Source organism: Esox lucius, chromosome 6 (assembly GCF_011004845.1).
Source record: "Esox lucius isolate fEsoLuc1 chromosome 6, fEsoLuc1.pri, whole genome shotgun sequence".
In the NCBI taxonomy this organism is placed as follows: Eukaryota; Metazoa; Chordata; class Actinopteri; order Esociformes; family Esocidae; genus Esox; species Esox lucius.
The window spans coordinates 952,798-980,669 of record NC_047574.1 but is presented as its reverse complement, the minus strand read 5'-3'; the positions used below and the strand labels follow the sequence as shown (position 1 = coordinate 980,669).

General features: G+C 42.2%; 1 protein-coding gene across 5 annotated transcripts in view; it reads right to left on the bottom strand.

The window, feature by feature from the left end:
- The window catches only part of rbfox3a (RNA binding fox-1 homolog 3a), a 546,865-nt gene that overhangs the window by 421,906 nt on the left and 97,087 nt on the right, over positions 1-27,872 (bottom strand). For 4 of the 5 annotated variants that reach the window (XM_029120435.2, XM_029120430.1, XM_029120433.1 and 1 more), the window contains exon 2: positions 22,849-22,960. The gene's annotated coding sequence lies outside the window, so the exon portion shown is untranslated. Of the gene's footprint in view, positions 1-22,848; positions 22,961-25,865; positions 25,957-27,872 lie in introns of all 5 variants that reach the window. The other variant, XM_029120431.1, reaches the window with a different exon arrangement.

The following is a 27,872-nucleotide window of genomic DNA, read 5'->3' as shown; positions in this document are numbered from 1 at the left end:
AGTATTAGTTTGTACCCAAATGTAATCCCATGGTATCTAAATAGTTGTAATGTAGTCCCTATGCAAGAGAGTATATTATACTCCCACAAATCAGAAACAAATGTCCTTTATTCGCTAGGAGGAGGTACAGGTGTATAGGGCTTAGAGAAGTGATCAAAATTAGAATCACCTCCATTAACTAAGGGCATTTATCAAAACCCTGAGGGAATATACCAAAACCCTGGAGGGCATTTACCAAAACTCTGAATTCCAGGTGATGTAAAGGTGCAGTTAGTGGTAAACAACACCCAGGGACAGAATAAGATCCACGTTCTGTGATGGAATTTGAATGGGTATATTCCATACAATACAGCTCCGGAAAACATTAAGATTATGAACACTATTTCAATCTATCTAGATGAACACTATTTCAATCTATCTAGATCAGACCTGGGCAAGATAAGGCCCCTGTCCGGCCCGTTGAGTCTTTCTATCCGGCCCGCGATACAACCAAAACTTTTAAAATAATACAAAATAAAAAATACCTGACAAGGTCCGCAGTTTACGTTACTTTATTTACGGTTGCATATGTATTTATTTTCAAATTAAAAGTCCCGTGGCACTCCCAGTAATAAGTGCAGCAGTATCATACTTTCTGTTTAAAATACCTTTAAGTTGAAACAAGGTATTTGCGTTGCTGTGATACGTAGGGACCAGCACCACAATCCACGCGCGGAAGTTATCATTTGTACGTACCATACGCAATTGATGGCTAGCGATCTCTGGAAATGAGCCAAAAGTTGATAATGTTTGGCTACAAAGCAATTATAATTTGACCAAACAGATGATCTACCTGGTTGGTTTTCGATGTTAATTGAACAATGTGCATAATATCGTCGGTTGTGTCTTACCGTTGAGTTTTACCTTTTTTATTAAATGTAATTTAAATACTGTCAAAAAAGAAAAGAAAAAAACGAAAGCAGGGTATTTAAAAAAAAACTATTGACAAGAAAATATTTATTTGCAGCTGTCGCAGGTAAAGCAACTCTGCTTAATATGTTAAGCAAACGTCACAGTTTTTAAAGAGTACAATTTGCAGAGGCACTTCCAGGCAAGCATGCAGCGAAATACAAAACTGTCATCCGATTCTATAATTCAACAAGTCCAAGCGCAGATGCAGCCTCACTGATGAACACCTTGCAGCAGTACCGCACACAGCTTCAACAGTGCCGCACACTGCTTCAACAGTACCGCACACTGCTTCAACAGTACCGCACACTGCTTCAACAGAAAAGACTCCTGAATTCACCTCACTTGTCAACGCACATACGAGGCTCTCCTGTTCATATTGAGTGAGTAGCCCTAAAAGTTGATTTATTGGGTCTGGGCTGCTGGAATCGTTAAAAGCATGTAGTACAAAAAATATACTGAATGAAGTTAGATGACAGCAATTATACCAACATTTGCTTTGAGTGAAAATCTTCAGAAGTGATTTCATAGACGTATGTCTGCCCTAATAACTTTTATACCTATATAACTTTCATACACTATACCTTATGTAACTATTATACCTATATAACTGCTATCCACTTTACCTTATGTAACTATTATACCTATATAACTGTTATACACTATACCTTATGTAACTATTATACCTATATAACGGTTATACACTATACCTTATGTAACTATAATACCTATATAATTGTTATCCACTATACCTTATGTAACTATTATACCTATATAACTGTTATACACTATACCTTATGTAACTATTATACCTATATAACTGTTATACACTATACCTTATGTAACTATTATACCTATATAACGGTTATACACTATACCTTATGTAACTATTATACCTATATAACGGTTATACACTATACCTATATAACGGTTATACACTATACCTTATGTAACTATTATACCTATATAACGGTTATACACTATACCTTATGTAACTATTATATCTATATAACGGTTATACACTATACCTTATGTAACTATTATACCTATATAACGGTTATCCACTATACCTTATGTAACTATTATACCTATATAACGGTTATACACTATACCTATATAACGGTTATACACTATACCTTATGTAACTATTATACCTATATAACTGTTATACACTATACCTTATGTAACTATTATACCTATATAACGGTTATACACTATACCTATATAACGGTTATACACTATACCTTATGTAACTATTATACCTATATAACGGTTATACACTATACCTTATGTAACTATTATACCTATATAACGGTTATACACTATACCTATATAACGGTTATACACTATACCTTATGTAACTATTATACCTATATAACGGTTATACACTATACCTATATAACGGTTATACACTATACCTTATGTAACTATTATACCTATATAACTGTTATACACTATACCTTATGTAACTATTATACCTATATAACTGTTATACACTATACCTTATGTAACTATTATACCTATATAACTGTTATACACTATACCTTATGTAACTATTATACCTATATAACGGTTATACACTATACCTATATAACGGTTATACACTATACCTTATGTAACTATTATACCTATATAACGGTTATACACTATACCTTATGTAACTATTATACCTATATAACGGTTATACACTATACCTTATGTAACTATTATATCTATATAACGGTTATACACTATACCTTATGTAACTATTATACCTATATAACGGTTATCCACTATACCTTATGTAACTATTATACCTATATAACTGTTATACACTATACATTATGTAATGTAGCTTACTCTGTTGAGTTGAAAGTTAAGTTTTAAGGCAAATATGTGTTGCAACATTTCTGTTGTGTAATAACCCTAAAAAGGGATTTTTTAGGCCTTTGCCTGACATAATAACAGTTGTTAACAGAGTTAGCTATGTTGTGTGTTTTTTAGGCAAGTTGGTTAAAAATGTAATCTGGCCCATGATGCTCTCTGGCATTTTCAGTGTGGCCCCCTAGTGAAAGATATTGCTCACCCCTGATCTAGATGAATAGTATAAGAATCAAGTTGATTAGTGAATTAATCTAGATGGAATTTAATTTTGTGGCAACTCTGGCAGCTCCCAGGACCTCTGTAATTGGGGCGGGGTTGGGTTAAGTCCAATTTTGATTTGACCTTGTGTTCATTTGAGGACTAGATTAATTTAGCCTTTAATATGGGTGAATGCTTTGTAATGATCCACAATGCAATCCTGCACACACACAGATGATTTGCATATGGACCTACTGTATCGCTGATTGGCTAGGGCCAACTGCTCTGTGTTCAGTCTGAGCTGAACAAGATGGACATGTTTGTTTTAAATACGTGCAGTTTCTATAATTAGTCCAAACCCCTTGTAATTTAACATATGGAATTTCACTCCCAAACAGTCTATGAAAGTATGTGCACTTTCTTGTAAAAAGATAGTTACATTCCTGGTTGTTTATACGATCACAATAAAATACGACTTGTTACTAGAAAGCTGTCACTTATACAGACACACACACACCTACAGACACACACACACCTACAGACACACACTCACCTACAGACACACACTTACCTACAGACACACACTCACCTACAGACACACTCACCTACAGACACACACTCACCTACAGACACACACTCACCTACAGACACACACTCACCTACAGACACACACATCCGGAAGCTTCTGTAGAGGTAAGCTCTGCCCCACAGCAGCCAAACAAACCACTGAGCTCTCTTGGTCCGCTGAGACTCTTCTCTAACCCCTCAAAGTCAATCTCTGTCTTCCCTACTCTCTTTCTCTCTCACTTCTTCACTTTCCCTCCCTCTATCGCATCTTCCCTCTCTTTTCCACTCTCTCCCTCGCTCTTTATCCCACTATCTCTTCTCTCCCTTCTCTCTTCTGTCCAGGGAGCCAGCCCACTGGCCTCTCTCTTTCTCTTTCTCCTTGAGATTATGAGCAGTTGGCTCAGGATGTGTTCAGTGTTAGAACCTGGAGCTGATAATGAAGTGTGTGTGTGTGTGTGTTTCTTTGAGTTTGTTCATATTTGCATTTGTGCCAGTGTGTATGAGTAATAAAATAATGAAGACAATACAAGGTTTTAGATGCTTAATTCACTTGCTTCTCCCTACTCATGTGAGGTCATATGTGGCATCTCTAACTCTTTCTCTTTCTCTCTATCTTTCTATTATAATCAATCTCTCACTCCCTCCCTTGCTCCCTCTCTCCCCCCCTCTCTCTCTCTCCCCCTCTCCCTTTTTCCCTCCCTCCCTCCCTCCCCCTCCCTCCTTCTCTCTCCAGTTCTTGTGAGTTGATGCTTGGCATCTCTCAATCCAATTTCGATCTTTAAATCTTGCTGCTTTAATTGCACATTGCAAAATGTCATCTAACAGATGTTATGTGTTCTTCTGAATGTTTGATTTGTTTTGGAGGGAGGCAGGAAAAAGGGAAAATGGAGGACTAATAAAGAAACTCAAAGGAACAGAACAAGACACAGGATCAAATGTAAAAACTGAATGGGATACAAACAATGACCTGCAAATACATGAATGAAAGAGGAAGTTAAAGAGGGACGATGACCAAGAACACTGGTGAGAACAATGATGACGAGAAACCCTATCTGTATTTAAGCTTGGGGGGTGGGGGGGGTGGGGGTGTGGGGGGGTGGGGGGGGCTGGTAAATGGGCGATGGGTTCTATAACTGATTGGACCATTTTTTGTCAGGTTTTATGTTCCATTTGATGGCATAGAACTTCCTGTTGTGTATTTAGTGTTGTTCAGTGATTTGATGGTATTTCTAATCACATTAGAGTTTTTCGGTCCTGTTGAAGTGTCAGTAAAGGTATGGGTTTACTGTTAAAGTCCCAGTAAAGGTATGGGTTTACTGTTAAAGTCCCAGTAAAGGTATGGGTTTACTGTTAAAGTGTTAGTAAAGGTATGGGTTTACTGTTAAAGTGCCAGTAAAGGTATGGGTTTACTGTTAAAGTGTTAGTAAAGGTATGGGTTTACTGTTAAAGTGTCAGTAAAGGTATGGGTTTACTGTTAAAGTGTTAGTAAAGGTACGGGTTTACTGTTAAAGTGTTAGTAAAGGTATGGGTTTACTGTTAAAGTGTCAGTAAAGGTATGGGTTTACTGTTAAAGTCCCAGTAAAGGTATAGGTTTACTGTTAAAGTGTTGGTAAAGGTATGGGTTTACTGTTAAAGTGCCAGTAAAGGTATGGGTTTACTGTTAAAGTGTTAGTAAAGGTACGGGTTTACTGTTAAAGTGTTAGTAAAGGTATGGGTTTACTGTTAAAGTGCCAGTAAAGGTATGGGTTTACTGTTAAAGTGTTAGTAAAGGTATGGGTTTACTGTTAAAGTGTCAGTAAAGGTATGGGTTTACTGTTAAAGTGTTAGTAAAGGTACGGGTTTACTGTTAAAGTGTTAGTAAAGGTATGGGTTTACTGTTAAAGTGTCAGTAAAGGTATGGGTTTACTGTTAAAGTCCCAGTAAAGGTATGGGTTTACTGTTAAAGTGTTGGTAAAGGTATGGGTTTACTGTTAAAGTGTCAGTAAAGGTATGGGTTTACTGTTAAAGTGTTAGTAAAGGTACGGGTTTACTGTTAAAGTGTTAGTAAAGGTATGGGTTTACTGTTAAAGTGTCAGTAAAGGTATGGGTTTACTGTTAAAGTCCCAGTAAAGGTATGGGTTTACTGTTAAAGTGTTGGTAAAGGTATGGGTTTACTGTTAAAGTGCCAGTAAAGGTATGGGTTTACTGTTAAAGTGTTAGTAAAGGTACGGGTTTACTGTTAAAGTGTTAGTAAAGGTATGGGATTAATGTTAAAGTGTTAGTAAAGGTACGGGTTTATTGTTAAAGTGTCAGTAAAGGTATGGTATAGTTTTGTTAGATAGCTTTCCCAAATGCTGTCTCTCTCTCTGGTGTTCTACTGAGATGCAGTCGTCACTGATTTGGCATCTTGTTTTCTCTCTCTCCCTATCCCCCCCTCTCTCTCTCTCCCCCCCTCTCTCTCTCCCTCTCTTGCTCCCTCTCCCTCCTCCCTCCCTCGCTCTCCCTCTCTCTCCCTCTCTCTCCCTCTCTCACCCTCTCGCTCTCCCTCTCACTCCCTCTCTCTCTCCCCTCTCCCTCTCCCTCTCTCCCTCTCACTCCCTCTCTCCCTCTCACTCCCTCTCTCTCTCCCCTCTCCCTCTCTCCCCCTCCCTCCCCATCTCACCCTCTCCCACGCTCTCTCTCTCCCACTCCCTCCCTCTCGCTCTCTCCCTCCCTCTCCCTCCCTCCCCCTCCCTCTCTCTCGCTCTCCCCATCCCTCTCTCTCGCTCTCTCTCTTGCTCCCTCTCCATCGCTCTCCCTCTCTCCCCCTCCCTCCCCCTCCCTCTCTCCCCCTCCCTCCCTCTCTCTCTCTCACTCTCCCTCTCTCTCCCTCTCTCTCTCCCTCTCCCTCTCCCTCTCCCTCTCCCTCTCTAACAACCGACGTGTAGTTTTTGCAGGATGAATACTTCGAAACCACTCAACTATTTGGTTCGGGATCCGGCATGTGTGATCTGCGTGCTCATATTAGTGTCATAAATGATCCCTTTCAAACCTCATTTGTATGTCTTCTGCTGAAGGTTGGGAATAATGTGTATTAATTAGTCCTCTGACTGATGGAGTGGCATTCTGGCTCCTTCTCCCATCTTGACTGTGTGCGTGTGTGTGTGCGTGTGTGTGTGCGTGTGTGTGTGTGTGATCGTGTATGTGTGCGTGTGTGTGTGTGTGCTACAGCTCATTCCACAATGTTGACTGAGTCAATGGAAGAGTTATGAAGGGAAGTGTGAAAATATGTAAATGCAGTGAAAACAACGAGGAGAATCTCTTTGAAGTAGCGTCCCTTACTTTTGATTTGTTTGATCGGAATACAAATGAAAAACCATCTGTAAATGACATGGGTAGATTATCAACTGGTGGGGGATATGAATGTGTGTGGAACTGTGCACGCGGGTGGGTGATATTTTTCCTTCATAATCCCCTTTGTCTCAGTAATATGTTTTATGTTATATATCCTTTACAAGTCCTTGACTAAAACACACATTTACTTTACAGGAACCATCCTGCAGATTATAAAATGGGTAAAGAGAATAATGCACCAATAAGATGGTAATTCAGAGTCTATATAGTCTATGAAATCCTCTACATTTTACAGTCTTATATTGCTCCATCATAAATATAGTCGATGAGCAGGACCAGCCTGGCCCTTGGACCAATGCACCCAAATGAAACCGGCAGGACCAACCTGGCCCCATGCACCAACGCCCCCAAAGGAGACCGGCAGGACCAGCCTGGCCCCTGCACCAACACCCCCAAAGGAGACCGGCAGGACCAGCCTGGCCCCTGCACAGACCCCCCCAAAGGAGACCGGCAGGACCAGCCTGGTCACTGCACCAACACCCCCAAAGGAGACCGGCAGGACCAGCCTGGTCACTGCACAGACCCCCCCCAAAGGAGACCGGCAGGACCAGCCTGGCCCCTGCACCAACCCCCCCAAAGGAGACCGGCAGGACCAGCCTGGCCCCTGCACCAACCCCCCCAAAGGAGACCGGCAGGACCAGCCTGGCCCCTGCACCAACCCCCCCAAAGGAGACCGGCAGGACTAGCCTGGCCCCTGCACAGACCCCCCCAAAGGAGACCGGTAGGACTAGCCTGGCCCCTGCACAAACGCCCCCAAAGAAGACTAGCCTGGCCCCTGCACCAACACCCCCAAAGGAGACCGGCAGGACCAGCCTGGCCCCTGCACAGACCCCCCCAAAGGAGACCGGTAGGACCAGCCTGGTCACTGCACCAACACCCCCAAAGGAGTGCGGCAGGACCAGCCTGGTCACTGCACAGACCCCCCCAAAGGAGACCGGCAGGACCAGCCTGGCCCCTGCACCAACCCCCCCCAAAGGAGACCGGCAGGACCAGCCTGGCCCCTGCACCAACCCCCCCAAAGGAGACCGGCAGGACTAGCCTGGCCCCTGCACAAACGGCCCCAAAGAAGACTAGCCTGGCCCCTGCACCAACACTCCCAAAGGAGTTCAGCAGGACCAGCATGGCTTCCCGATAACAGCTCCTGGGTAGCCTCTTTATTCCTCTCTTGATGAGGTCCCACTGGGAGGGAGTGAGGCTGGCCCTGCTGGCTGCCCCCAAAAGTGTCCAGAAGTTGCCAGCTTTCTCCATTCTGTTTAATATATTTACACTCTTCAACAGACACACTTTACAGGTCAACTGCGGGACAGGTCTGGAACCAGAACACGGTCAATGCAAACCAAGTTTCAGATAAAATAAAATAAAAAAAATAACATTTAAAAATGGTTAAATCAATCCTTTTACAATTCTAAGAAATAATATTTGGTAAGATTTACAATTATCTCCAATAAACAACCTTTCAGTGACTTATCTATCAACACTGATCCTAACCATTAAATCTCAGTCTGTCCCTACCCCTTTCACCAACCTTCACCCCAACACATATTCTAAACCTAAACCAAATCCCAACCTTAACCTTAGCAAGCTTTTCGTTTCAATATATACTAACACTGAATCTCATCCTATCCCTAACATTGACCCACTCCTGAACCCCTACCCTAACCCTAACCCTAACCACCACTTATTTACAAATCCAAATAAAGTGTAACCTTATATTCAAAACTGACTTATTGTCATCTCTGTATAAAAACGAGCGTGGACTGTGTCCCCAGGGTTGCAAGGTGACAATTCAGATGGACCTGTGATCTAAATCAATCTCAACAAGTATTGTCTGGGATATGTAGTCCATTACCATGCATTCATTGAACCCATATAAGTGTGACTGGAATAATTAATAGTTGCTCCTCACTGGCAGGATCCAGAACAGCTGATCGGACCAGACAAGTGGACATGTCAGCAGTTGACCTCGACTAACTAGCTTGTTTAGACCAATAGATCATCGTCAGCATAGACAAGACAACCTGGAGGTGAAATAGCAGTTTCTATAAATAATAATGTTACTAACATTAATTACAATAATAATGAAAGAAAATCTGAACTGTTATTCCAATCAACTTTTTCAGAGGTATACTTTTGACAGGAAGAGGAAGGAACCATTCCACTGTGTTAGACCACACACACACACACACACACACAGAGTTACCAGATGGCTTGGTGGGCGTCAGGTACAGTAGCTAGCTGACACGGCCAACAGCTGTTACCATTACAGCATGTTAATTGCCATCAATCAGGACAGCACACCAGTGGATTTGTGTGTGTGTGTGTGTGTGTGTGTAAGCATTGCTTGGCATTTAGAAAAGTGATGTCTAAATCTCCCCTGGAGTGTTCTGGGGGGGCGTGTGTGTCTTGTTAATGCTACACCCAGGCCTCAGTAGCAGTAGAAACACTACTAAGGTTGTATTATTAGCACAGAGTCACAAACCCTCATGTCCCCAGCACAACAACTTCAGGTTAACACATGTATATGCATGTAACACACAAAGCAGACTAACACAGACACATACACACACACAGAAGACTAACACACACACAAACACACACAGACATACAGCAGACTAACACACACACACAGACACACACAGAGAGCCAGGTTTGTCCTTGGAGGTGGTTATTAAAGGATTGTCCATGTGTCCCATCTGTCCTTGGTGGGGTGGGGGTGATCACACTGACAATGTCTCTGCATGTGTGTGTGTGTGTGTGTCTGCGTGTGTGTGTGTTTCTGTGTGTGTCTGTGTGTTAGAGTGTAAGTATGTGTGAGTGTGTGTGTCTGTGTGTATGTATGTGTATGTGTGTGTGTTTATGTGTGAGTGTATCCATGAGGACCAGTCACTGGTGTTGGAACCCATGGTGCCATCGGAGAGAGTGGGCTGACTAAGCAAGTTGATGGGACCGGTGTGTGTGTGTGTGTGTGTGTGTGTGCAGAAGCATCCCCCTCCCCCTTCATCCCCCTCCTCTCTCTTCACTCATCCTCATGTTCGTTGAAATCTTCTGCCCATATGTCTAATTCCATTTGTCTTAATATGTCTTATCCCATATGTCTTATTCCATTTATCTTAATATGTCTTATCCCATATGTCTTATTCCATTTGTCTTATTCCATTTATCTTAATATGTCTTATCCCATATGTCTTATTCCATTTGTCTTATTCCATTTATCTTAATATGTCTTATCCCATATGTCTTATTCCATTTATCTTAATATGTCTTATCCCATATGTCTTATTCCATTTGTCTTATTCCATTTATCTTATTCCATTTATCTTAATATGTCTTATCCCATATGTCTTATTCCATTTGTCTTAATGTCTTATTCCATGTATTATCCCATATGTCTTCCCTATACCTCACCCTCCTCTCTGTCTCCTCCCCTATACCTCACCCTCCTCTCTGTCTCCTCCCCTATACCTCACCCTCCTCTCTGTCTCCTCCCCTATACCTCACCATCCTCTCTGTCTCCTCCCCTATACCTCACCATCCTCTCTGTCTCCTCCCCTATACCTCACCATCCTCTCTGTCTCCTCCCCTATACCTCACCATCCTCTGTCTCCTCCCCTATACCTCAACATCCTCTGTCTCCTCCCCTATACCTCACCATCCTCTGTCTCCTCCCCTTTACATGTTTGATGTTGTCGGCAAGAAGTGTTGACAATGAAGGCAATGCACGCCACTGGTTGGATATCCACATTTCAAATTCAACAAATCAGGATCTACGCTGATTACACTGATGACACACAGTTACATATTTCAATGAAGCATGGAAAATACCCTAAATTAGCTACTTTGGAAGCATGCGTTTCAGATATTAGGAAGTGGATGACAGAGAATTTCTTACTCTTAACCTATAAATCATTACATGGACTTGCTCCTACTTACCTCGCTGAAATGATCCTGCCATACATACCTACACGTAACCTACGATCGCAAGATGCAGGCCTTTTAATAGTACCTAGAATTTCTAAACAAACAGCCGGAGGCAGGGCCTTTTCTCATAGAGCTCCACTACTGTGGAATGATCTGCCAATTAAGGTTAGAAATGCAAACTCAGTGCAAACTTTCAAGTGTCTACTAAAAACTCATCTCTACAGCACGGTTTATAATTAGGTGTAGCCTGGCCCAGGGGCGTGAAGGTGACCAGTAGGCTTGATACTGTCCACCCTTGCTGTTTTGCCAGGTGGGCTCTCGTCGCCACTGGGATGCCCTCCCTCCAATGCCTTTCGGGGGAAGAGTCACTGGCTTGTTGTTGACTCTGTGTTGCGCACTTGTGCAATTGGGCTGAAAGCTGCTGGCAATACTCGGCCCTCATTCAGGGGGGTTGCGGTTGGTGGGTGTCCCTTTGGTTGATGCCTGGAAATGTGGGTGGATTGATTTCCTGCCTGTTGGGCCCTGTCCGGGGCCTCCCCCGGGTAGGGCCACAGTGTCACCGGACCCCCCCGTCTCAGTTCCAAGGTGTTATGCTGCTATATTATTGTGCTGGGGGATATGAGGAATGCACTTTCTAACTTTTCTCAGTCTCCTCCAGTTTTACATTTTAGGAGGAGATGAGGTCCTGGTCCACCCTGCGGAGTACCTGGTTTGGGGGGCCTGTTGCTGTCCCTGTCCCTTGTCCATCTGGTCATACTTTGACCTAGTCTAGAATCAAATAGACTCTGGATTTAGCCCAGAGAAATGTATTATTATTCCAATTGGACTCTTAATATCTCACTCGGCACAGCCAGAAGAGGACTGGTCACCCCTCTGAGCCTGGGTCCTCTCTAGGTTTCTTCCTAAAATTCGCCTTCTAGGGAGTTTTCCTAGCCACTGAAATCCAACACTACTGTTGTTTGCCCCTTGGGGTTTAAGGCCGGGTGTCTCTGTAAAGCACTTTGTGACAACTGCTGTTGTAAAAAGGGCTTTATAAATACATTTGATTGATCTATTTTTACTAAAGCACCGTCCCACAAAACTGAACTATCATGTTTACTTCCAGTACCCTGATGAGGAAACTTGAGGCGTTGGACATTAAAATAGCCAGTAAATAAGAAGCAATTAAAACGCTTCCACATTAGAGAACATTGAGGTTCGGATTGAGGTTCCTGTTGAGACCAGTGAGTCTCGGTGAGGATGGACACAAGGCTACACGTCGACCTGACACTCCTGGGGTCTGGAAACAAGTAGTAGCACACAGTTTAAGATGTCAAGTCTGAAAAAGGGTTTGGGTTGTTTAATAGTATCTGAAGGAAAACTCTCCAAAATATTACCAACTACAGGGTCAATTAATAGACATAAAAAAAACAAATACCAAATTCAGACAAACTACCTCACAAAACTATTTTTTATTTAACATTATCGCCTGACGATCAACCTCATGTTCCCAACTCTCTCATCAACTTTTGAATAATCTGCATATTATTAGGTCCAGGGACATATTTAGAGGAATGTTGTACATAGAAGATTAGGGAGGATGATAAATAAAAAATGTGCGATCAAAGCCTGTAGGTACAATTTAATTTTAATATGTTTACAACTTATTGCACAAGCACCAATGTTGTGGATTCAGGTTTACTAATGAGGTTTGGGTTAGCGCTGTTTAGTTATAGCACGTGGAATGCTCCATTTTTTATTATTTTTAATCAACATTGAGAAACCCACATTAACATGTATGCAGACAAATCCACATTAGCATGTCACACCGAAAGATGATTGTCTGTTCACATTCAATATGTGTTAGGAAGACACCAGCGGACACCGATCCTGCCTGAATGTCCCAGTGCAGTCATGGATGCAGTGATTTACAAGTAGTCATCAGTTATATAGATGCAGTAATATTCAAAAGTCATCAGTTATATAGGTGTAGTGATGATGTTCAAATAGTCATCAGTTATATAGATGCAGGGATGCTCAAATAGTCATCAGTTATATAGATGCAGGGATGCTCAAATAGTCATCAGTTATATAGATGCAGTAATATTCAAATAGTCTCATCAGTTATATAGATGCAGTAATATTCAAATAGTCATCAGTTATATAGGTGTAGTGATGATGTTCAAATAGTCATCAGTTATATAGATACAGTAATATTCAAATAGTCATCAGTTAAATAGATGTAGTGATAATGTACAAATAGTCATCAGTTATATACCGTGTATCTTCTGAAACAAAGATCATGGTCTAAGTCAAAATTCACACAGCTGGTCAAAAGAATAAGAAATAGTATAAAGATATGAGGTAAGTCTACTGTGTTCCACTATAATCTATGTGATAAAACAGACGTTCAGCCCATCACGTTTAGGAAGCAATTGAAACGACCTCCTGATGGATTTATTTCCTTCATCCACTTCTAGAAAAAGAACAACTGAAAACCACAACACTCTAAAAGAGTGATAGTTTGCCTGTCCTTTTAAAAAACAAACATCAATTTCCAAAATGGAGAGTATCTGTCTGCTAATCATTCACAGGTTAATAAAGTTGTCATCTGTTTGATTTCCCAGAGAGAGAAATGAACAGCTAGAGATATGACCCCATCTGTAATCGGTTTCTTTTATTGCCTCTTTAGAGGTCAGAGGGAGGAGACACCCCTTCATTATTCACAAGGTGTTTTTCTACAGCTGGTTATTTTTCTGCAGCTGGTTATTTTTCTACAACTGGTTCTTTTTCTACAACTGGTTATTTTTCTACAACTGGTTATTATTCTGCACCTGGTAATTTTTCTGCAGCAGATACAGTCTTTCGTAAGGCCTTACGTTTTTCGAATAGGGTATGGGGTAAACTTCTGTATGCTAATGGAAAGGTTTTAGGACCTGGCCAAGCTGGCCAAGCATGCACAGCTTAGGGACAAATATAGGGAATATGTAGTTCGAGGAGTGTTTGCAATGTTTATATGTTGTCAATGTATCAACAATGTAGAACTGTAGAAGTTAGAATGTACTCTAAATACAGTATCTCACAAAAGTGAGTACATCCCTCACATTTTTGTAAATATTTGATTATATCTGTTCATGTTACAACACTGAAGTAATGACAGTTTGCTACAATGTAAAGTAGTGAGTGTACAGCTTGTATACCATTCACACTTTGGGACATACAACCCATCAGTATTCATGGACAACCACATCTCCATATCCCATCAATCCAACAGGAGACAGACCCATCCAACAGGCCCACCTCAGCACCCTCTGACAGCTGAATGACAAACACCCAACCTGGGTCAGGAGACTGAGAAGAACGCCTTCTGATCGGATCCACAGAGACCCTTCAAACCGGGCCCGAACACTGAGAGGTAGGCCTTCTGATCTGACCCACAGGAACCCTTCAAACTGGGCCTGGAGACTGAGAGGTAGGCCTTCTGATCTAACCCACAGAGACCCTTCAAACTGGGCCAGGAGTCTGAGAGGTAGGCCTTCAAACACTGCGGTTATCCATGAAGGGAAAATAGGAACAGGGACCCATGCGTATGAGTAGGAGTGTGTGACTTTCTGTAGTTATATGTGAGTGTGTGGAGGTATGTGTGAGTGTGTGTGAGTGTGCGTGGGTGTTTTTGAGTGTGTGGGTGTTTGTAGGCGTGTGTGGGAATCTGTTTGCTTTAAATTAGAAAAATACTAATTTAAAAGAAAATTAATTAGTTATCAAAAAACCGAGAGGAGTTATTAGAAAAAAAGATTTGGAATTTCGTTTTGTGAATAATTATTTAGGAAATTATTTTAGGAAATTCAAAGAGGGACGATAGGATGTGTGTATGATTTAGTTTCTCTTTCAACTTCTAAAATAAAAACAGGAACTTGTAATACCTTTGTTGAATTGGTAATTGGTGACTCATAAACACAGCCTCTATTTAGGAGTGGCTGTTGCATTTTTTATTTTATTTTGGGTGACATGCTGATACAGGAGGGAAACCCAAGGACAGAAGTACGAGGCTGGGGCTTTCATCCTGTGAGTACAGGAAAACTATAGAAGAGCCATAATCCCCAGAATTGGTCTCTGGTCATTTATTGCCCAACCACACCCTGGTATAGTGTCAGCAAGCCAGACCGTCACAGTTGCTGTTCTGTAGAATTTGTCCCAGAGGTAGCATATAGAGACTGAACAGAAGTGGCCCGAGAACTGATCCCTGGGGAACACAAGGTGGTTATGACATGCAATCAGATTCATGATTACCAAACGGTGACAAAGTAACTCCGGGCCATCTAGATAATTGGTTCAGGTCTCGAGGACTATCCCGGAGAGTCCTACCCAATTTTCCAGAATGTCTAGAAGTGTTCTATGATCTAATGCTACACTGAGATCTAATAGAACTAGAACTGTTATTTTATCCAAATCAGTATTCAGCCGTATATCATTTAAACATTCATCAGAGCTGTTTCAGTAATTGTGGTGAGGTCGGAAGCCTGACTGAAATTTGTCTAACAGACCGTTTGAGTTCATAAAATTGCTGATTTGCTTGAAGACAACCTTCTCAATGATCTTGGCAATAAAAGGGAGATTTGATACAGGTCTATAGTTGTTCAATATAGAGGCATCCAGTGTTCTCGTTTTTTAACAGGGGCTTAATGGCAGCTGTTTATAGAGATTGTTGGAAAAATGCCTGATTGCAGCGAGCCATTAAACATTCACAGGAAATTCACTGTTATAAATTGTTAAAAAAAACAAAAAAACAGTAAGAAAGTCAGATGGCAGTATTTAAGATGTCGAAGCTTTAAGATGTCGAACTGTTTCTTCTAGGTATTTTTGTGTAGGTGCGTGTGAGTGTGTGTAGGTGTGTGTGAGTGTGTGTAGGTGTGTGTGAGTGTGTGTAGGTGTGTGTGTGTCTGAAAGGAGGTATATACTGCGGTAGAAATGAGAGATCATGATGAGGTGTAAACCAAGATGGAGGACACTGAAACATATTATTAAAATAGCAAAGGGCAGATGACTGCTTCAAAATGAATTCAATCTGCTCCTGTGGAGGAAAACTATGCTTTCTGTGTTGTTCCCCCTCCTCACTATCAACACACACACACACACACACACACACACAAAATAAGTTAAATTGCTATTGATCAACAGCATTTATAAGACACGGTAATCCTCACAGAGAACAATACACTACATCATTGAAAACACATCATAAAACGCACAAGGAATCTCATTAGAAAAGCATCAACCCTTACTGATAGGATGGGATGGCTTCAGCTGGCTCCAAAATGGCACCCTATTACATATACTCCAAAAGTTCACTATGTAGGGAATATGTTTCCATTTGAACTGCATGCTAGCCCGCCCCACAGTGGATTGGAACCGTGATAGGACAGGTGAATCCCTGAAGTGAATTTTTTTTACTCTAATTATCTCCATTCTATTATTTTCTTTTCTGTGAAGTTTCGCATTTCATGTTTTCAGACTGAATAGTAGCCTTGATACCTTCACAGTCTGCACCTTCACAGCCTACAACTTCAGTCTATACATTCACAGCCTACACCTTCACAGCCTACACCTTCACAGCCTACACCTTTACAGACTACACCTTTACAGACTACACCTTTACAGACTACACCTTCAGTCTATATCTATACAGTCTATATCTTCAGTCTCTACCTTCACAGCCTACACCTTCACAGCCTACACCTTCACAGCCTACACCTAGTCTACACTCACCTAAAGGATTATTAGGAACACCATACTAATACTGTGTTTGACCCCCTTTCGCCTTCAGAACTGCCTTAATTCTACGTGGCATTGATTCAACAAGGTGCTGAAAGCATTCTTTAGAAATGTTGGCCCATATTGATAGGATAGCATCTTGCAGTTTGATGGAGTTTTTAATGGGATGCACATCCAGGGCACGAAGCTCCCGTTCCACCACATCCCAAAGATGCTCTATTGGGTTGAGATCTGGTGACTGTGGGGGCCATTTCAGTACAGTGAACTCATTGTCATGTTCAAGAAACGATTCGAGCTTTGTGACATGGTGCATTATCCTGCTGGAAGTAGCCATCAGAGGATGGGTACATGGTGGCCATAAAGGGATGGACATGGTCAGAAACATTGCTCAGATAGGCCGTGGCATTTAAACGATGCCCAATTGGCACTAAGGGGCCTAAAGTGTGCCAAGAAAACATCCCCCACACCATTACACCACCACCACCAGCCTGCACAGTGGTAACAAGGCATGATGGATCCATGTTCTCATTCTGTATACGCAAAATTATGACTCTACCATCTGAATGTCTCAACAGAAATCGAGACTCATCAGACCAGGCAACATTCTTCCAGTCTTCAACTGTCCAAATTTGGTGACCTTGTGCAAATTGGAGCCTCTTTTTCCTATTTGTAGTGGAGATGAGTGGTACCCGGTGGGGTCTTCTGCTGTTGTAGCCCATCCGCCTCAAGGTTGTGCGTGTTGTGGCTTCACAAATGCTTTGCTGCATACCACTCGGTTGTAACGAGTGGTTATTTCAGTCAAAGTTGCCCTTCTATCAGCTTGAATCAGTCGGCCCATTCTCCTCTGACCTCTAGCATCAACAAGGCATTTTCGCCCACAGGACTGCCGCATACTGGATGTTTTTCCCTTTTCACACATTCTTTGTAAACCCTAGAAATGGTTGTGCGTGAAAATCCCAGTAACTGAGCAGATTGTGAAATACTCAGACCGGCCCGTCTGGCACCAACAACCATGCCACGCTCAAAATTGCTTAAATCACCTTTCTTTCCCATTCTGACATTCAGTTTGGAGTTCAGGAGATTGTCTTGACCAAGACCACACCCCTAAATGCATTGAAGCAACTGCCATGTGATTGGTTGATTAGATAATTGCATTAATGAGAAATTGAACAGGTGTTCCTAATAATCCTTTAGGTGAGTGTATATCTTCAGTCTATACCTTTACAGCCTACACCTTCACAGCCTACACCTTCACAGCCTTTAATTCAGTCTACACCTTCACAGCCTACACCTTCACAGCCTACACCTTCACAGCCTACACCTAGTATATATCTTCAGTCTATACCTTCACAGCCTTTAATTCAGTCTACACCTTCACAGCCTACACCTTCACAGCCTACACTTAGTATATATCTTCAGTCTATACCTTCACAGCCTACACCTTCATAGCCTACCCCTTCACAACCTACACCTTCAGTCTATATCTATACAGTCTATATCTTCAGTCTGCACCTTCACAACCTACACCTTCACAGCCTTTAATTCAGTTTATACCTTCATAGCCTACACCTTCACAGCCTACACCTTCACAGCCTACACCTTCACAGCCTACACCTAGTCTATATATTCAGTCTATACCTTCACAGCCTACACTTTCACAGCCTACAACTTCACAGCCTACACCTAGTCTATATCTTCAGTCTATACCTTCACAGCCTACACCTTCACAGCCTACACCTACACAGCCTACACCTAGTCTATATATTCAGTCTATACCTTCACAGCCTACACCTTCACAGCCTACACCTTCACAGCCTACACCACCTTCAATCTATATCTATACAGTCTATATCTTCAGTCTCTACCTTCACAGCCTTTAATTCAGTCTATACCTTCACAGCCTACCAAACTGCAAGTAAAATCTCTACATCTCCCTTCGCTATTGTTGGAGGGCCTGGGAATTGTGTGTGTGTGTGTGGGTGGGGATGAGCCTTCTGTTTCCAATTTGTCCTGGACCTGCTGCATCTAATGCCCCTCTGGGCAAAGCCAGGATCCCCCATGGCTCCTCATCCAGTGAGGGAAAGTCCCTGCACTGCATACCCTGGGAAAAGGCCTCCTCATTGGGCTTGTGAGTGGGCGAGTGTGGGTCCCCCTGCTGGGGGTGGGATAGCCATCGTTGGGGGGCCCCTAGCACTTGTGCCCCTTTGACATGAGGTTGGCGTGGCAACCCACGGTGACAACCATTCAAGCATGATGTGGATCGGCCAAGTCCTGCAGCTGTTCCAGAATGCTAATATTGCTACGCTATGATTTGCTACGATAGGGAGGGAATGGAGCAGGAAATGTAGGAAAGTAGCCTAGACTCTTAGAATTTAAAAACATGTTTAGCATCTAAGTGAAGCTTTAGGGTTTCTGAAATTCGCCAAACTAGTGGAACCTTTCGAGTTCAATGAGGTTTATCAAGGTACCAGATATGTTTTGTGATGGGGTTAAATTTAGACCTTACAGGGCCTCTACTGTCAGCTCTACCCATACAAAGAGGTGCCTGGCTGGGCTACTAATCCTCTCAGAAACCCTCTAGGCTCTGGAGATCCTCTGGAGACCTGTGCTAGTTGTGTTACCTAGCTCACTGCTAGCATCAGCATTAATAAAGATAAATTACCAAGTTGTAGCAATTCTGCCCGATTCAGAGGTTTGTTTACTGCGCTGTGAGAAAGACAGAAGTATGGAGGTATTACAATTCCCACAAAAAGCATCTCATGCAATCATATTTCTGTAAGGTAAAAAATCTATTTCCAATCATCTTTACTGATAACAAGGTGTATAGCCTCAACATGCTTAACTTTTAACTACCCCTTCCAATTCAAATTCAGAAAGAGAACAGTGATAATACTTCACCATTAAAAAGAACAAGCAGAGACAAGTTGTTATTGACCAAGAGGACTGCACACCTGGCCTTCCCTTAAACATAACCCTAACCCCAAACTCTAACCCATAACTGTAACCCTAAAGCATGAATCTAAAACTAACTCTAACACCAATCTTAAGTGTATGGTGAATACTAAACCTAACCCCCTACTCTAACACCAACCTTAACTGTATGGTGAATACTAAACCTAACCCCCTACTCTAACACCAACATTAACTGTATGGTGAATACTAAACCTAACCCCCTACTCTAACACCAACCTTAACTGTATGGTGAATACTAAACCTAACCCCCTACTCTAACACCAACCTTAACTGTATGGTGAATACTAAACCTAACCCCCTACTCTAACACCAACCTTAACTGTATGGTGAATACTAAACCTAACCCCCTACACTAAACACCAACCTTAACTGTATGGTGAATACTAAACCTAACCCCTACTCTAACACCAACCTTAACTGTATGGTGAATACTAAACCTAACCCCCTACTCTAACACCAACCTTAACTGTATGGTGAATACTAAACCTAACCCCCTACTCTAACACCAACCTTAACTGTATGGTGAATACTAAACCTAACCCCTACTCTAACACCAACCTTAACTGTATGGTGAATACTAAACCTAACCCCCTACTCTAACACCAACCTTAACTGTATGGTGAATACTAAACCTAACCCCCTACTCTAACACCAACCTTAACTGTATGGTGAATACTAAACCTCACCCCCTACTCTAACACCAACCTTAACTGTATGGTGAATACTAAACCTAACCCCCTACTCTAACACCAACCTTAACTGTATGGTGAATACTAAACCTAACCCCCTACTCTAACACCAACCTTAACTGTATGGTGAATACTAAACCTAACCCCTACTCTAACACCAACCTTAACTGTATGGTGAATACTAAACCTAACCCCCTACTCTAACACCAACCTTAACTGTATGGTGAATACTAAACCTAACCCCCTACTCTAACACCAACCTTAACTGTATGGTGAATACTAAACCTAACCCCCTACTCTAACACCAACCTTAACTGTATGGTGAATACTAAACCTAACCCCCTACTCTAACACCAACCTTAACTGTATGGTGAATACTAAACCTAACCCCCTACTCTAACACCAACCTTAACTGTATGGTGAATACTAAACCTAACCCCCTACTCTAACACCAACCTTAACTGTATGGTGAATACTAAACCTAACCCCCTACTCTAACACCAACCTTAACTGTATGGTGAATACTAAACCTAACCCCTACTCTCACACCAACATTAACTGCATGGTGAATACTAAACCTAACCCCCTACTCTAACACCAACCTTAACTGTATGGTGAATACTAAACCTAACCCCCTACTCTAACACCAACCTTAACTGTATGGTGAATACTAAACCTAACCCCCTACTCTAACACCAACCTTAACTGTATGGTGAATACTAAACCTAACCCCCTACTCTAACACCAACCTTAACTGTATGGTGAATACTAAACCTAACCCCCTACTCTAACACCAACCTTAACTGTATGGTGAATACTAAACCTAACCCCCAACAATAAACTATACTTTTCGTCTTGCTGGGACTCAACTGGGAGGTGTCTGGTCCCACACAATCACACAATAATGCAGCATTTTAAGAGCTGTACTGTTACAGTTGTGGAAGATAAACACTCAGTGTCTCAGTGTTAGGATTATCTGACAGGAGATCTGACAGACAGGAGATCTGACAGACTGGGGATCTGACAGACTGGGGATCTGACAGACTGGGGATCTGACAGACAGGGGATCTGACAGACTGGGGATCTGACAGACAGGGGATCTGACAGACAGGGGATCTGACAGACAGGGGATCTGACAGACTGGGGATCTGACAGACTGGGGATCTGACAGACAGGGGATCTGACAGACAGGGGATCTGACAGGAGACCTGGCAGCATATCTCACCTTCAGATTGCAGGCCTATATAAGGGCATGTCCTTGTGCAATTTGCAAATGTTACATCAAATTGCCGATTTAAAGCTGATGTACGTCAGTTTTCTGCATTAACACAATGCTATTCTATTAATCTGGATGGTGGATGAATTCCTACCATATCAGATGGTACCAGGCCTGCATCTGAAAAACCTCTGTATACCATGTACTGCTCCTAAGGGGAAAAAGTGTTTGGCTCTCGCAGTGGCAGGAAATGTTTTCCTGCGCACAGGAAGTGATTTGATGTATTAAACAAAGAGCTGAGGCTGAAGAAAATAGGGAAGTGACAACTCTCATTTTGTGGCTCAAGCAGCAAGAGACACTAGCCAATTTTATAAAAAAGTTCAGAATGTGATGGGTACAGAAAGTACGGTTCAGACCAAAAGAAAGCAAATATGCTAAAAGAGAGGCAGAAAGACGTTCGAGTTCGAGTGAACATTGGTGCAGCTGCCTATCCACAATGGATGGAACTCATGGAGCAAAACTAATCTTTGATGCTGATGTGGCAATTCTTCTGTTAAATAAGTAAGTTAGCTAAACGCTACCTAGCTAACCTCACACTGTTGTTAGTATTTGCCCTATTGGTGTTAATGTGGCTAGCTATACAGACCGAGCAGAGATGGCTATAGTTACTGAATGTACATCTATCCAGCAGACATTGTTCGCAAGTTTTGCTACTACTACCTGTTTCTATTAACATCAACATGTCAGCCAGGACAATGTTAGCTGCCTAGAATAACGTCACACTGTTGTTAGTAATTGGCTACAAATTATAACCTGGTTAAATCTATTGGTCAATTGGGTTAACTAGCTAACTTTCTGTGGTTGAAGAGGCAAGTTGCCAAGGTAATTATGTAGCCGTCTGTACATGCTGTTTGCTTTGTTTACCAGCCTAGCTAGTACTGTAGTACTGTATTTGGAAAAAATTATCAGAGCGAGGTTAGACTAGTAGCTAGTTTTTCTCATGTTTCCATATTTATGTTACACCAGCTACATTTACTTTAATTCATTTTAGTATACAATTAAAAGAATGGCATGTCAACTCACCTGGTCAGATGAAGGCATATTTTCAGATGAACTGAATAAAGTGAATAGATAATGTGTGGGGCTTTAAGAGTGAACTGATGTCACACCAGTGACAGGCAGGAGTTCTGGTAAAATACTGCAGAAGTACTTCCGGTTCTTGAAAGTTTAATACTTCAGCTGTAAGTATGTATTTTAAGTAATGAATGTGTGTGTGTGTATTCTGTATGTGTGTAGGCGTTGTAGGTGTAGGCAACCTTGGTGTACACACAGATAGCAGTTGTCCTGGAATACCTTGTTATGGAAAGATGTCCCAGAATGCCTTGGTCTTGACAGTTGTTCAATGACTGTGTCTATTGTTTCTCCCTGTTTGTCAAACAATCAGCATATAATGTTTTCTTCACACCTGAGAGAAAATGAAACAGAGGGAGGGAGGGAGGGAGGGAGGGAGGAGAAGGAGATTGTATGAGAATTTCCACAGGGAGAAGCTGCTTGTGCTCTGACCTTATCGTTGATCTGTGTCAATATCAGCTCATGATCATCACCTCTTCATGTCTATACATGACAATACACATCATCACTCAAATCTGTACACACACCCACACACACATACACACTCATGCCAATGTAAAAGTGTACTCATGAATGGGAATTGTATAATGCAAGAGTAGTAGAAAAACAAAACAAAATTAATTACATAATTCAATGAAAATAAGTTAAAAAAGTATAAACAGATGACAAAATCACAAAAAACAAGACAATAGAAACAAAGAAAAATACGATAATAGAAACACATTACAAAACAGCATAAACAAAAACAGAGACTAAATGACAGAAGAGACACAGTAGAATCCAGTAGAACCCAATAGAACCCAGTAGGAGAGTGCAGTCAGTGCTGAAGACAGACTGTGTTTTACTCCACATTGAATGTCATTAATCTACTGGCCTTGCACACACTGAAGTGACTCAATACAAAACCATTTATTTTCTCTCAGTCTATCATTCACTGTCTTTTTTTTTCACTAACTCTCACTCTCCTTCCCTCTCCTTCTTCAGCTTCAACACTTTTTTCACTTCTCTTGTTGCCGTTGTGCTGCAAGTATTTCACCTCCTTCCTTGCTTATTGTTTTGTATCTTTCTACCTGTTTAATTCTCTCCAGCCCGTTCTGTTCCTCTTCCTCCCTCCCACATTCACTACCTCTTCCTCCTTCCTCCAATTCAATCTGACAGATGTGTTTGAGCTGCAGCTGATAAGAGCCGTGTCCTGTTCACCTTGACACAACTCTCATGCACAGTTTAACTTCAAACTACAAGCAACCACACACACACACACACACACACACACACAGCATTGCTGTCAGATAGAAGAAAGGTTAGTCTCTCATACACACATGGAGGTCCTCGATGCTCCAGAAGAGAGCAGGCATACATCATCCCTGACTCCAGAAGAAAGCATGCATATATCATCATCCCTGACTCCAGAAGAGAGCAGGCATATATCATCATCCCTGACTCCAGAAGAGAGCAGGCATATATCATCATCCCTGACTCCAGAAGAGGCCAGGCATATATCATCATCCCTGACTCCAGAAGAGAGCAGGCATACATCATCATCCCTGACTCCAGAAGAGAGCAGGCATACATCATCATCCCTGACTCCAGAAGAGAGCAGGCATACATCATCATCCCTGACTCCAGAAGAGAGCAGGCATACATCATCATCCCTGACTCCAGAAGAGAGCAGGCATACATCATCATCCCTGACTCCAGAGGAGAGCAGGCATACATCATCATCCCTGACTCCAGAGGAGAGCAGGCATACATCATCATCCCTGACTCCAGAGGAGAGCAGGCATACATCATCATCCCTGACTCCAGAAGAGTCTGAGAAACATGAAAGCACCTCATACGCTCACTCACACACTTTTTCATCCTTCAATGTATCCCTGTACATGTCCTAGGGACTCCCTTCCTCCATGCATCCCTCACTCTTTAAATTAATTCATCGTTTCATCCATCCCTTCATCCTTGCAGCCCACAATCACTTACTGCTGTGCCTCAACCATACCTCCCTCTCTCCTCTCCAGAAAGTAATGACAAAGGACTGAGATTCACTGAAGCATGGAAAGAGTAGAGGGTAGGAGAGACCTGAGGGTAAGAGAAAGTAGGAGAGACCTGAGGGTAGGAGAGACCTGAGGGTAAGAGAAAGTAGGAGAGACCTGAGGGTAGGAGAGACCTGAGGGTAGGTGAGACCTGAGGTTAGGAGAGGGTATGAGAGACCTGAGGGTAGGAGAGACCTGAGGTTAGTAGAGGGTATGAGAGACCTGAGGGTAGGAGAGACCTGAGGGTAGGAGAGGGTAGGAGAGACCTGAGGGTAGGAGAGACCTGAGGGTAGGAGAGACCTGAGGTTAGGAGAGGGTATGAGAGACCTGAGGGTAGGAGAGACCTGAGGGTAGGAGAGGGTAGGAGAGACCTGAGGGTAGGAGAGACCTGAGGGTAGGAGAGACCTGAGGGTAGGAGAGGGTAGGAGAGACCTGAGGGTAGGAGAGACCTGAGGTTAGGAGAGACCTGAGGTTAGGAGAGGGTATGAGAGACCTGAGGGTAGAAGAGGGCTTTAGAGACCTGAGGTGATACCAAGACGATAAATATCCAGCCCGACATTCAACATCTAGTTCTTTCAGAAACTGTCAAAAAAGCACATATGAATTGAAATTGATTATGTGAGTCAAGAGATAGAAAATAATAAAGATGGAGAGAGAGACAGATGGACTTTGAGAATCAGAATCAAATCATTAAGAACATTCACATAAACCAACACATTCTGTTTAGTCATCAGTTACAAGTCTGGAGGCTTGATGTGAGTCTTGTTAGCCTGATGTTGAGTCACAGCGGGGGGAGTGATCCTGTCCTGTCTAGATCCGCCCTCAGCCTCCCTGAGCAGTACGGCTAACCAGTGGTGGAAGGGGTCTGCAACAATCCCGCCTTCAGACCTCAGCTGCAAGCCAGGTGCATCGTGGGAGAAATGTACATGGGGATATAGCTAATGGAGGACGGTGAAGCCTCTTAGCCTTGTAACAACCCAGACAGTCTGACATATTCATCTTCATTTGTCATGTTGATCAGGGAGTCAGTGATCCACTGACAGTAGAAGCTGGACATGTTCAGCTAGGAGAGTTTATCTTATGGTATTTCTAGTATGATGATGTTAAAGGCGGGGATTAAATATAGAAAAGTATCACTGCATGCATCTTCGGGATTTCAAGGTGTTGGAGGACATAGTGGAACTCATGTTTACAGCACCTTCCACAGACCTGTTGGATCTGCAGTGGGTTGAGGGAGGAGTCACTGGTGTAGGAACTGGACTCTGAGGGTTTCATGGTGACAGAGGTGAATGGAACAGATCTGTAGATAAATAGAGAGAGGAGAAAGAGATGGAGAACGAGATGGAGAGACTGAGGAAAACAATCACCTGTCATGCTGATGGTTGATGATGCTTCATTCTGCAGGCGTCAGCAGTACAAAAGCCTAGAGTCAGAACTGCATCCACTAATGACCCAAACCCAGAAAAGGGCCAGAACTGCATCCACTAATGTTCCCAAATCCAGGAAAGGGCCAGAACTGCATCCACTAACGATCCAAACCCAGAAAAGGGCCAGAACTGCATCCACTAACGACCCAAACCCAGAAAAGGGCCAGAACTGCATCCACTAATGACCCAAACCCAGAAAAGGGCCAGAACTGCATCCACTAATGAACCAAACCCAGAAAAGGGCCAGAACTGCATCCACTAATGACCCAAACCCAGAAAAGGGCCAGAACTACTTCCACTAATGATCCAAGCCCAGAAAAGGAGCTTTTTAATTTCCCAACCACCAATTCTCAAATATTCCATAACAAAGCAATGCCGTTAGACCCAACCAATACATCTAGACCCAACCAACAAAATAAGAACAAACCAATACAAATGCAACCAATATTATGCAAAATAATGTAAACAATATTTTTCTGTTTATAAATTTTCATCTAAAATGTACACAATGTATTTCCACATTGTTCCATTGTTCAAATGTCTCTGTCCATTCAATAAAGACTAACTTTATATGTGTAATGTTTACTTAAAATAATATTGGTTTAATGATTTAAAGGATATTTGCACAGCAAATTAGCATTTTCACAGAATGTATTCATAATTTGAATTAACGCACGTGTAACAAGACTTAACAAGAATCAATATTTACTACGGGAGTGATGGTACACATATCCATGCTGTTCGGTACTGGACGTTCAGTTCAGTACACATTGTGATTTGAATGAATATAGTCTAGTATTAATCACACGCTACTTTTTTGTGTGCAAAAGTAACATTCTAAACTCAAGAGTTTCCCCCCGGAGACAAGTCTTGGAGCTGTAACTTAGCAACTGAAGTAACCTAGAACATGTAACGCAGCCCCGTAAATAAATATGGAGAACACAAACAACAAGCCAGAGCTTGAGGACCTCCCATATCCTTCAGGTCTCCCTTTCGGGAAAATTACCTATTTCCAGTTAAAGCTGCACTAGGTAGGATTTGCTCAGCAAAAAAACCAAACAAAAAAAACACGTTTGGTCCCCTATAAACATGTTGTGAAAGCCGATGAGGCCCTCTAAGAGTTCTTTAGCAACACTGAAAGTTCAGTACCAGTGAAATGTCAATTTATAGGTTTTGGAGCACGCCGCTACTTTTCAGAGAATTCTGTTCCAGCCAATCACCTTCTGCAAGGTGGCCTTTCCTCCTTGGTTTATTTTGTGAATGCACATTTAACCTGGATGATACAGTTGTGCTCAAACGTTTGCATACCCTTGGAGAATTGGTAATATGTAACATATGTAATATGTAAACATGAGTGAGCTGGCAAAACACATTTATTTTATTTCTTAAGGGATTCACATTCAACTGTAGGTCATAACAGAATGGCACAATTATAAAACAAAATATGGCAACAAAGAAAGAAATGAACTGACCCCTGTTCAAAAGTCTGCATACCCATAGTTCTTAATATTGTGTATTTCCCCCTTTAGCATCAATGACAGCGTGCAGTCTTTTGCAATCATTTTCTATGAGGCCCTGATTTCTTGCAGGTGGTATAGCTGCCCATTCATCTTGGCAAAATGCCTGGAGGTCAGCAAAGTCTTTGGTCATCTTGCATGAACCACATGTTTGAGATCTCCCCAGAGTGACTCAATGACATTAAGGTCAGGAGACTGATGGTCACTCCAGAACCTTCAACTTCTTCTGCTGTAACCACTGGAGGTTGTGCATAGGGTTATTGTCGTGCTGG